Source organism: Nerophis lumbriciformis, linkage group LG37 (genome assembly GCF_033978685.3).
Source record: "Nerophis lumbriciformis linkage group LG37, RoL_Nlum_v2.1, whole genome shotgun sequence".
Classification (NCBI taxonomy): Eukaryota; Metazoa; Chordata; class Actinopteri; order Syngnathiformes; family Syngnathidae; genus Nerophis; species Nerophis lumbriciformis.
Genome location: NC_084584.2, coordinates 10,872,648 through 10,884,648, shown reverse-complemented (window position 1 = coordinate 10,884,648; position 12,001 = coordinate 10,872,648). Strand labels below are relative to the sequence as shown.

The 12,001-nt window shown below is 38.3% G+C and overlaps 1 protein-coding gene across 1 annotated transcript in view; it reads left to right on the top strand.

Moving 5' to 3' along the window:
- The first annotated feature begins 3,948 nt into the window (after positions 1-3,948).
- The window catches only part of gabbr2 (gamma-aminobutyric acid (GABA) B receptor, 2), a 381,082-nt gene continuing 373,029 nt past the window's right edge, over positions 3,949-12,001 (top strand). Inside the window, exons 1-2 of the mRNA XM_061931201.1 lie at positions 3,949-4,113; positions 4,244-4,320. The gene's annotated coding sequence lies outside the window, so the exon portion shown is untranslated. The remainder of the gene's footprint in view (positions 4,114-4,243; positions 4,321-12,001) is intronic.

The following is a 12,001-nucleotide window of genomic DNA, read 5'->3' as shown; positions in this document are numbered from 1 at the left end:
TTCAAAGCGTAGGAAAAAAGTCCGGATTTGACAGTAATTGTATTTCTTATGGAAGAAAAGCATTTAATCAATGTAAGCGTGGAATGTTTTGATTGTCAGCCGTCCAATAGCCTGTTGGCTGCGTGTCCAGCCCGGTGAGAATGTGTGTTGTGTGTGACCCACGGGCACGCAGGCCCTCGCTGCTCGCCGTGACGTCGGAAGCATTCACTGTAAGAGTGATTATGTAAGACGCGGTTGGTTGTTCTCACTCCGACTCGTAATCAAAATAGTGTCCTCCCACCGCACAGCTCCCTTTGAAGCCACTGGCCTATTTTGTTTTACTCTCTTGATTTAATTTGAACAAGAAGAGCCCTGATAACCTCCTCTGACCACGGCGAATGTAGCGTCGAACCGCCCCCCCTTAACCCGCCCCTTTCAAGATTATCTTCCGCCGAGCTGGAGGACGTCCTTCAGCGCCGCTTTCCCCGCTCCGCCACACCGCCACAATAGTGAGCGCCCGGCCGGGTTTAATCAAACAGAACAAATGTTTGCAGGCTCTTTCTGCAGCGCTTTACCTTTACCTTCCCCCTTTGCCCTTCACTTTTTAGGGGCAGTTAAGAAAAGAAAACAAATAGGTTGCCTCAACAACAAACTAGGGTTTATTTGCGCCACAAATACATTAGTTCCCTCTTGCTCTTAATTAGACACATTATAACGGGACTGTCTGTGAATGGAGCTTGTCGTTACATTGGGTGTCTCAATCCAGTATTGATATTGTTATGATCAGTTGCCTGGATCATGTTTTGTTTAGTTAAAGACTCCCTTAGTTCTGTTTCAGCACCCCTGGGTTTGTGTTTTTTGGTTGCCATGGGTGCTGATTATTTTCACCTGCCTCTGATTAGTGTTCGGGCACTAATCAGAGAGCTATTTATTCCTGCTTCTCGCCACACTCAGTCCGGCTGTCTTGTTTGCGTCATGCAACAGTTACATTCGATGTTTCTTGCTTCTTGTTTTCTACGCTAAGCTTTGCCATAGCTTTTTTTTATTTTTTATTTTTTTTATTTATTTCAGGCAATGACATAAAGAAGTACAAGTTGACAACACATAATAATATAAATTCATTTAATCCCACCCCCAGTTCTCCATTCAGTGATTATTCACATGAGTTGCACTCTTACTTTGTTCAAGGATTATAATACAGATGTTGTATCATAGTGGCATTACCACAGGTAACAGTAATTATTACACTGTAACAATAATTTGTATCAGCAATGTAGGAATAATGAATATACCAACAATGGTAATAGACAACATTGCAAAAATAGTAATAGACAACATAGCAACAATGGTAATAGACAACATAGCAATAATGGCAATAGACAACATAGCAATAATAGTAATAGACAACATAGCAACAATAGTAATAGACAACATAGCAACAATGGTAATAGACAACATAGCAATAATGGTAATAGACAACATAGCAATAATGGTAATAGACAACATAGCAATAATGGTAATAGACAACATTGCAAAAATAGTAATAGACAACATAGCAACAATGGTAATAGACAACATAGCAATAATGGCAATAGACAACATAGCAATAATAGTAATAGACAACATAGCAACAATAGTAATAGACAACATAGCAACAATGGTAATAGACAACATAGCAATAATGGTAATAGACAACATAGCAATAATGGTAATAGACAACATAGCAATAATGGTAATAGACAACATAGCAATAATGGTAATAGACAACATAGCAACAATGGTAATAGACAACATAGCAATAATGGTAATAGACAACATAGCAATAATGGTAATAGACAACATAGCAATAATGGTAATAGACAACATAGCAATAATGGTAATAGACAACATAGCAATAATGGCAATAGACAACATAGCAATAATAGTAATAGACAACATAGCAACAATAGTAATAGACAACATAGCAACAATGGTAATAGACAACATAGCAATAATGGTAATAGACAACATAGCAATAATGGTAATAGACAACATAGCAATAATGGTAATAGACAACATAGCAATAATGATAATAGACAACATAGCAACAATGGTAATAGACAACATAGCAACAATGGTAATAGACAACATAGCAACAATGGTAATAGACAACATAGCAATAATGGTAATAGACAACATAGCAATAATGGTAATAGACAACATAGCAATAATGGTAAGGAAACATTGAGCACATGTTAACACTTTGAGACAGAGTATAGCAGCAGGTCAAATTAAAGACCCTCATCTCTATATTTAAACCAGACCCCATGTTTGTATAATAGTTTAAATCCATTAATAGTTTGGCATTGCTTGTGTTGTAAGTCCAGTTTGTTCCATAGTTTTACTCAGCATACAGACACGCAAAAACGTTTACGAGTGGTTTGAGCTCTCGGCAATAAGAAATATCCAAAGCCTCTCAAGTTATCAGCCTGCACTCGTCTTATAAAAAAACGTTGTTGATTAGGCGGCAATAATTTGTTAAATGCTTTATATAAGGTTATTAATGTATTATATTTAACAAGGTCATCAAATTTGAGCAAAAAAATAAAAGTTTTTTCCTCCCCCTTTTGCACACGTAAATGTTTGCATCTGGGTGTATTTGTTGCAACCAAACATTCCTCATGTCCACCACAGAGGACATTGACCTTTTCATATATTTTTAATGCCATCATTTTTTTTCAGACCAATGCTACAGCTATAAAAACATTTGTTTCCCCCTTTTGCACATGTGATATTTTTGCACATAGATGCACTATCTTCATCATTTTTACACAAAGTAAGTAATTCCTCATGTCCACCACCAAGGGTTGGAATTGGGGGTTAAATCACCAAAAAATTATTCCCGGGCGGGTCCACTGCTGCTGCTCACTGCTCCCCTCACCTCCCAGGGGGTGATCAAGGGTGATGGGTCAAATGCAGAGAATAATTTTGCCACACCTAGTGTGTGTGTGTGACAATCATTGCTACTTTAACTCATACTTGCCAACCTTGAGACCTCCGATTTCGGGAGGTGGGGGGTGGGGGCGTGGTCGGGGGCGGGACGGGGCGTGGTTAAGAGGGGAGGAGTATATTGACAGCTAGAATTCACCAAGTCAAGTATTTCATACATATATATATATATATATATATATATATATATATATATATATATATATATATATATATATATATATATATATATATATATATATATATATATATATATATATATATATATCCTGAAAATATGCAAACAAACTGTGTTTAGATAATTGATACCTCAAACTTGCATAAATAAATATTAAAGAATATAACATAACTTGGCTTCTGAGAGTTTCAAAATGTAATGAATAAAATGCTAAAGTTGTTGATAAACAAGCAATTATTTTAATAATTAAATATGGTCATTTTAAATGAATTATTATGATAATTTAAAATCAATTATTTCAAATATGTTTATTTTAATGTATAATTCTATGGCTGGATGTAATAAGGAGTCACGAAAAAATACAAATAAAAATACAATTAATTTTGATGTTTTTAGCAAAATATAGTAAACATTTTTTTTTTTTTTTTTTTTTTTAAATTAATAAATATATTTATTTTTAGGTAAAATAAACATAATACTACAATTTATCTCTAGTCTGGATGATTTAGTTCTTGTCACCCTATTGTCCTCCCGTCATGAAAAAAGGCTGTCCTCACTCAGGTCCGCATGGAGCTGGAGGGGGCGTGGCTTCCAGCTCCGGCTGAAAATCGGGAGATTTTCGGGAGAATATTTGTCCCGGGAGGTTTTCGGGAGAGGCGCTGAATTTCGGGAGTCTCCCGGAAAATTCGGGAGGGTTGGCATGTACGCTTTAACTTCTTCAACAAGATTTAACTGTATGTCATTCTCATTTTCCACCAGCAGAGTGCGCATGCGTCACACGCAGATAGTGCTGCGTCATTTATTGCGCGGAACGCAGGGGGTTTTCTGAGGCCAATTAAGGTTCAGAAAGTTGTTCAAACTTCACTTTGGTTCGAGTTTTTGGTCTTAAGAGGGTTCGTACCTCGATGAAAGACAACATTTTCGAAGGTGGCTTCTGTTGGTCTTGTGCTTTGTCGACTGAAACTCCGGTGAGTGGAATGATGCTAGCCTTGTAGCTTAGCATGCTAGTTGAAGCTATCTCGGCTAATTGTTCACTCTGTTGTGTTATCATAAGTATTGTCGTTAAAACTTCACTCTGGTTCGTGTGTTGGGTCATAGAGGGGTCCTACTTCAATGAAAGACTGCATTTTTTGAACGCCGCTCCTGTGGGTCTTGTGCTTTGTCGAATGCAACTGGTGAGTGAAATGTTAATAGCCTTGTAGCTTAGTATGCTAGTTGAAGCTAACTCGGCTAATTGTTCACTTAATTGTGTTCATAATAAGTGTCAATGTGAATAAAACCATTCAGGTGTAGTGAACGTAAAATATATTTACATCAAACATTTGTATTTATTTCATGTTCACTAGATTGAAACATTTGTTGTTCAGCTAAGGGAGATTTTAAGTTAATTTACACAATTGAGCATTGGCTGTTTGTCATTTTGAAATAATGTTCTGTGACTAAGAATAAAAATACACTGAAAAGTTAAGTAGGTATATAGAAATGTAGAATTTTAAGATTTAAAAAAAAGAAATGGGGTGTTTTTTGTTACATTTTTCCTGCTTTTTTTTTAACCTAATCTGTACTGAAATATCCAATCCAATCCACTTTATTTATATAGCACATTTAAACAACAAAAATGTTTCCAAAGTGCTGTACAACAATATTAAAAACAATGTTCAAATATTATCCTTAGCTCTACCAATGACTGAATAAAAACAAAAAATAAATAAATATAAAACCAATATAAAAATAAATATGATTAAAAACTATTTTAAAGGGAAAAAACAATTAAAACAGTAAATAGAAATCAAAATTAAAAAAAAAACACAGAGGAGGACAGAGGACCACACAACTCACGTAGTGTTAAAAGCCAAAGAATAAAAGTGGGTTTTAAGACGAGACTTAAAACACTCCACTGTGGGAGCGGTTTGAACATGGAGGGGCAGAGTGTTCCAGAGTTTAGGGCCGACCACAGAGAAGGCCCTGTCTCTCCTGGATTTAAGTCTGGTCTTGGTCACCACGAGCTGGAGCTGGCTCTCGGACCTCAGAGGCAAATACAGTAAAAACATCCATCCATCCTTCCATATTCTACCGCTTGTCCCTTTCGGGTTTGCGGGGGGTGCTGGAGCCTATCTCAGCTGCATTCGGGCGGAAGGCGGGGTACACCCTGGACAAGTCGCCACCTCATCGCAGGGCCAACACAGATAGACAGACAACATTCATAAAAACATCCATGTTTATTTTTAAGAATTGTATGAGGGACAAGCGGTAAAAAACAGATGGATGGATGAACTTTAATAAAATGTCTAGTAATACATGAAACAGCTTAAAATACTTTACAAACCACAACGTATTATAATTTTTACAGCATAAAAAATACAGAAATGTGAAAAAAAAAGTGCTTTCGAAAGCTATTTTGTCAGAAATTATTTAGCGTGTCCTGACATTAGACTTCCTTTTTATTGTCATTCAAATTTTAACTTTACAGTACAGATAAGAACGAAATTTCGTTACATACGCTCATGGTAGTGCAGAATAAAAAAGCAATAAGGTGCATATATAAATAAATAAATAGGTTACTGTACAGATAAATATATTGCACTTTTACATATGTATCCACGTTTATGGATGTATGTTATATTGTCTTTTTTTATTCCAGCGAGTTCCATTTTGGGGGGAGTTAAAGGGGATCATTTAATTATGATGTGTTCAAGAGTCTTACGGCCTGAGGGAAGAAGCTGTTACAGAACCTGGAGGTTCTGCTTCGGAGGCTGCGGAACCTCTTTCTAGAGTCCAGCAGTGAAAACAGTCCTTGGTGGGGGTGGGAGGAGTCTTTGCAGATTTTCTGAGCCCTGGTCAGGCAGCGGCTTTTTGCGATCGTCTGGATAGGAGGAAGAGGAGTCCTGATGATCTTTTCCGCCGTCCTCACCACTCTCTGGAGAGACTTCCAGTCTGAGGCACTGCAGGCTCCAGTCTGTGGAGCGGTTAGGGCGATAAGCAAACTGGTATGGGACATGTTCTAGAGATGGCATTTATGGCTCTTTAAAGGGAGCGGGATCTTGAGGAGCCGTTAATTTCAAAGAGCCGCTCAAAAGAATGGCTCGTTATTCTCGTTCTGTTTTTCGTCCATACATCCGTCATCTGGCATTCAAAACCAAAATAAAGACTCTAATCTGCTTGTTTCTTCCAAGCTCTTCAAACATGCTCTCTTTCTCTTGCTACTTGCCCCCGGTGAGGAATCGCCCCTGGACTTGTTGGTATGCATACAATTTGCGGGACTGTGACTCGGGACTGCGAAAGCAATTATTGAAATAGCTGCGACTGTAGACACAAACTTGTTTCTTGGTGTTTAAAGTATTCCATTTTCATGTTGCATCAGCGCCTGCCTTTGATCTCAGCTGGGATTACGGTTGCGTATTATTATGTCCAACTTTTTATGACCTTATGACTCACAAAATGCTGCAATCAAATGTGAGAAAAAAAAAAAAAGAGCTCGATGAATTTTTAAGAAGGTGACGGCGTGGAGTTGATGAACGTTCCATCAGGCGTCCCTCCTCATCCTTTACACAAGCTGCGAAAGGAAGCTTCCTCTGCGTGAATACATGAAATATGAGGGCACACACGCCATCTTTCATGCTTCCCTTTTCTGAGCACATTCAATCGGCCGCGCTACATGTCAGACTTTTCCTGTTGAGGGATGCCCTCGGGCCGTCACATTAATCTCCTTTTTAACAGGAAGCCAGGGTGATCCATTTGTCTTTTTGCTTTTGACTCAAGTGCTTAAAACTCGCTCTGGCCCTCTTAAAAAAAAAAGGCATTACAAAATGGCCGCCATACGTTGATTTAGGCCAGGGATGTCTAAACTTTTTGACTCGGGGGACGCATTGGGCTAAAACATTTGGCCGACTGCATGTAAAGTAACAATTTGGGGTGCCCCGATATTTAGACTTAGACAAACTTTAATGATCCACAAGGTACCGGTACCAAAATGTATTTCGGTACTTTTCTAAATAAGGGGGACCACAAAAAAATTGAATTATTGGCTTTATTTTAACAAAAAATCCTAGGGTACATTAAACATATGTTTCTTATTGCAATAGAAGAACAATTTTGTCCTTAAATAAAATAGTGAACATAATAGACAACTTGTCTTTTAGTAGTGAGTAAGCAAACAAAGGCTCCTAATTTGTTTGCTGACGTATGCAGTAACATGTTGTCATTTCTCATTCTATTTTGTCAAAATTATAAAGGACAAGCTGTAAAAAATTATTATTAATTCACTTGTTCATTTACTGGTAATATCTGTTTTATTTTCGTTTCAACATGGTCTATCTACACTTCTGTTAAAATGTAATAATCACTTATTCTTCTGTTTGCTACTTTACATTAGTTTTGGATGATACCACAAATGTAGGTATCGATCCGATACCAAGTTGTTACAGGATCATACATTGGTAATTTTCAAAGTCCTCATGTGTCCAGGGACGTGTTTCCTGAGTTAATAAACATAATATGAATTCTAAAAAAAGGAAAAAAGATTGTGACAATAAAAAGTATCTACTCGATGCGCTCCTGTACGTGGTATTATTACAGTGGATGTCAGGTGTAGACCCACCCATGGCATTTGTTTACATTGTGATGCCGGTGAGCTACGGTGTGTAGTGAAACATGTTTAGCTATTCCTCGTCCTGCAGTGATAATGATCCTTGTAAGAAACGTACTTTATTTGTCGCCATGGAGGCGAGGATTAGTGATTTAGAAGTAGCTAAAACACTGCTGACTGCGGATGGACGTTCGCCGCTAGCTAGCTAGCCATGTCTTATAACACTGAAACGCCCTCAGGAAGAGGTGCTTTAACTTCACCGTTATCTTTACTTTTTAGGCCAAAACGCGTCCATTCTCCCTTCTCTGTCTACACACTGTGTCTGCTTGTAAGTACTCCGTGATTGTGCGCTGCCGAACATGCTCCTCTGCTTGTAAAACCAGCAATTTCATGACGTGACAGCGCGCCGTCATGCCCGAGAACTGGTACTTTTCAGAGTATAGTACCGCTTTTTAATCATTAGTACCGCGATACTAGATAGATAGATAGTACTATATTGATTCCTTCAGGAGAGTTCCCTCAGGATAATTAAAATACTGGTATACTGGTACTATACCAGTACGGTATACCATACAACCCTAGTAACAATTTATATATACATTAGGGGTGTGCATCTCTGATATGCATCGAGATACATGGGTTATGATACGATTCACTGACAATACTTTTTAAAACATTTCAATTCGATGCAATGTGATGCAGATGTAAGCTTTGCATGGTGAAAAGAAAAATAAATGTATCATGTCAGAACGTTTATTCCTTAAATAGACACAGACAAACTTGAAGGCATTGCAATCCGTAAACTTAAAGAAAAGAACACTTTTGGAAAAGCTACCAGGTGTTTACTGTTGTTGCTCAGGTAACAACATTAAGATCCAGAGAAAAGCAAGCTGTGCATCACGCAAAGGTGTTATAACACCACAGTAACACAAGTGCCACAAAGTAAACTAAACAGCAACTTTAGGCTGTGTCTACACTAAGCCGGATAAGCCCTTAAACGAATAATTATTTAACCTAAGCCCCGTTTCAGCCACACTAAACTATCGTTTAAGTTCTCCCTCCTTGGACAATTTTTTACACGGGTAAGTGCGCCATGTATTTTTTGAATCTCCGGCTCTTAGCTTTGTATGCACTCATTGATCATTTACAAACTGAGTTCGGAGAGGAAGTGAAGTCAGACAGACCGCGCCACACACAGGAAGTGACATCAGAAAGAACGCACCACAGCCAGCTTCATAATAAAGCGGTTTCGTAACTCGGAGCTAACCACTGGAAAGATGGAGGCGAGTCATCCAGACATGCCGTGTTTCTCCTACATGTACAGACACTTGTGGAAATCACACATGAATTCCTTAAGTGAAGGAAACGCGCGATTGCAGCTATTTCGGATACTACACACAGACGGCAAGAGAACTTTCCAATGTCCGGGTCAGCTGTGATTCTACTTATCGAAAAACTTTGTCCCTTCCTCCTGTGGATGTGATAAATAAGGTAGCGTGTGCTTTGTATTACCTGGCCGTCGAGTGAAGACTACGGAAAACAGGGAATGCTTTTGGACTTGCAAAGCAGACTGTATCAGTTGTTGTCCGCCATGTATGTCGTGGACTCAACGTCTAGGTCCAGAGTATATAAAGTCACCAAAAAGGAATGGACAATGAAGGTGAAGGCAAAAGAGTGAGGAGTGTCCTGACCAGATATCGAGATCCCTAGATTGATTGTTGTCAAATGTTCTTTATCACATGTCCATTTAAGATTTGATTAATTTATGATGGCTCATGTGTGATTCACTACAATAGGGCCCTGCAGTGCACTGGATTCCAGTTAATTGAAATACCACAACACTGGATATTGTTCAGATAAGTTCAATTTAATTTAAGAACTTGCACACAAAGCAACACTGGAGGTGACTATGACGTGTGCATTTTTCGCGCATGCGTATTAGGTCGTGTTGTGCCGGCGGGGCGAGGGCGGTCATAAACGACTATTGTGTGTATGTGTGGACAAGGATAAGGTTAGGTGGGATTTACCCTGGATTAGTGTAAACGGGGCCTTAGTGTAGAAACTTGAATACTTTTCAAAGTGACGTTCTGCTGGTTACTGTGCAGTTAGGTCTTTAGCTTGAGCACAATAAACAGTGTAGTAGATGCTGTGATTACCTCGCCGAGTTGTGGCTAAGTTGGGGCTGGAAGTCTTTTAAATCTGTGTCCTTGTCTTGCCAGATGGTAGCTCTGCTAGCATTAGCATCCCTAGCTCCCTCATCGCCCGCTTGAGTGTCTCCATGCCGCCATAGGCTAGTCGTGCTGCCACTACTTTATTGCTGTTTTCCAAACGTTACAAATAGCCATACTTTTATATCCAACTGATTATTATTAAAAAAAATATATAAAATCAGAACATTTACCACCCTTTAGATTTTAATATTTGGGGGTGCATTGTTTATTAACTGTTTTAGTGCTCTGTCTATGAGAACGTTATTCTCGTATTACGTCATCACAGAAGTCTCGCAAGATTAGAGCGGTCATATTTTGCAGCAGAGCTTTAATCACCCGATTCATGGCTCTCCAACCGGACATCAACCGATCCATACTAGATATGGATTGTTTGCTCGCCAAACGACATTCATATCTCTGAAGTGAATATCGGCTTATACACCCCCGTGTGTGTGTGTGTGTGTGTGTGTGTGTGTGTGTGTGTGTGTGTGTGTGTGTGTGTGTTCTAGGGATGTGCACCTCTACCTTAAATGGTGATGCGATATGAATCTCGACGCATGAGTTATGATACGATTCAGTAACAATACTTTTTAAAACATTAAGATTCAATGCGATACGATTCAATGCGATTTAATGCAAATGTAAGCTTTGCATGGTGAAAAGAAAATTAAATGTATCATGTGAGAATAATGTCATGTGTTTAATTTTTAATTAGACACATACAAAACAGGCGGTTCCTGTATTACTAGCAAATAGAACTATCAACTTCAAGGCATTGCAATCCATAAACCTAAAACGATGTGAGTTAAATGCAACTTATGATTAGAACTGTAAAATAATTGTCTTCTGTTCATTCTTAGTTTAGTTGTATTATTATTTGTTCTACATTGTTTAAGTGTTAGAGTATCAAATTTGATCAAAAGACTGAAGATTTGAGATATTCACCAACGAACCAAATCTACTGACTGGCTCATTGACATGAACGATGGGTTTGTTTTTATTTGAAGCGTGACAGTGATGAAACATTTACATCTCAACCAAGACAGAAACAGCGGCAGCTTTGCACATAGTGGGTGTGCGTCTTCTCTCTGCTGTGACCGGAATGGAATGGACTTCATTGTCATTGTACTTAAAAGTACAAGGAAATGTATATTCAGTACAAGCTGTCTAAGAGCAGACATTCAGTAGACCGGACCGCCTGTGAGGAAAGGCTCACAGCAGCACCACTTTTACGTTGAGGACATTAGTGTTAGGTGCTTTCATGTCTCTAAACATCAAAAACAAATTGCTCGATTTATCGCTAGTCGCTTTTGAGAAATAAAGTCACGAAGAGGAATTGGAAAGATTCTAGATTTAGCCAGAAAGTCGTCAAGTTGACAACACTGCGCTGAGGTGGGTGTATAAAATAAAGACGCAAAGACCTGTCTTACGTTGCTTCAGATTGGTTCACATTGTGTGGTGTCTTCCCTGTTTTGCTAGATTTAGGCAAAATAATTTTTGGATTGGTCTGTAGCAGTTTTTTATTTTTGTCCTGTCCAGCCACTCGGGAAGATCATATTGTTGATGTAGATGCCCATATCTGCTGTACATATTCACTTTACTAAAGAGAAGTGTGTGATGCTTCTCCTGTTGTCTTATTTGTATCTGACTTTATTAAATGCATTTATATTCATGTTTGGCGCAGCCAGACCGGAGCAGGAGGGGATAGAAAAAAAAAAAAAAAGGAAGACGCGGGAAATTGCGGGGACAAGTCAACAGAAACAACATCAGCAAATACAATATGTACAAATATGATACGAAAAGTAATAGCAGAGAAGCAGTTGAAGTTAATATTAATAACACAGAAATGACAATGAACAATATTTCACTACAAATGGAGCAATCAAATACCAATAGAAATAGTACTATTGATAATGAGTAATAATAATAATTACCTCTATCAATAATACAATTGTTTCAAATGCAACGATACATATATGTAATGATAACTTGAATTAGAAAAAAAAAAAAAAAAAAAGCAGATAAATGGAGGGGAAGAAATAGAAGCGAACTGTATTAACC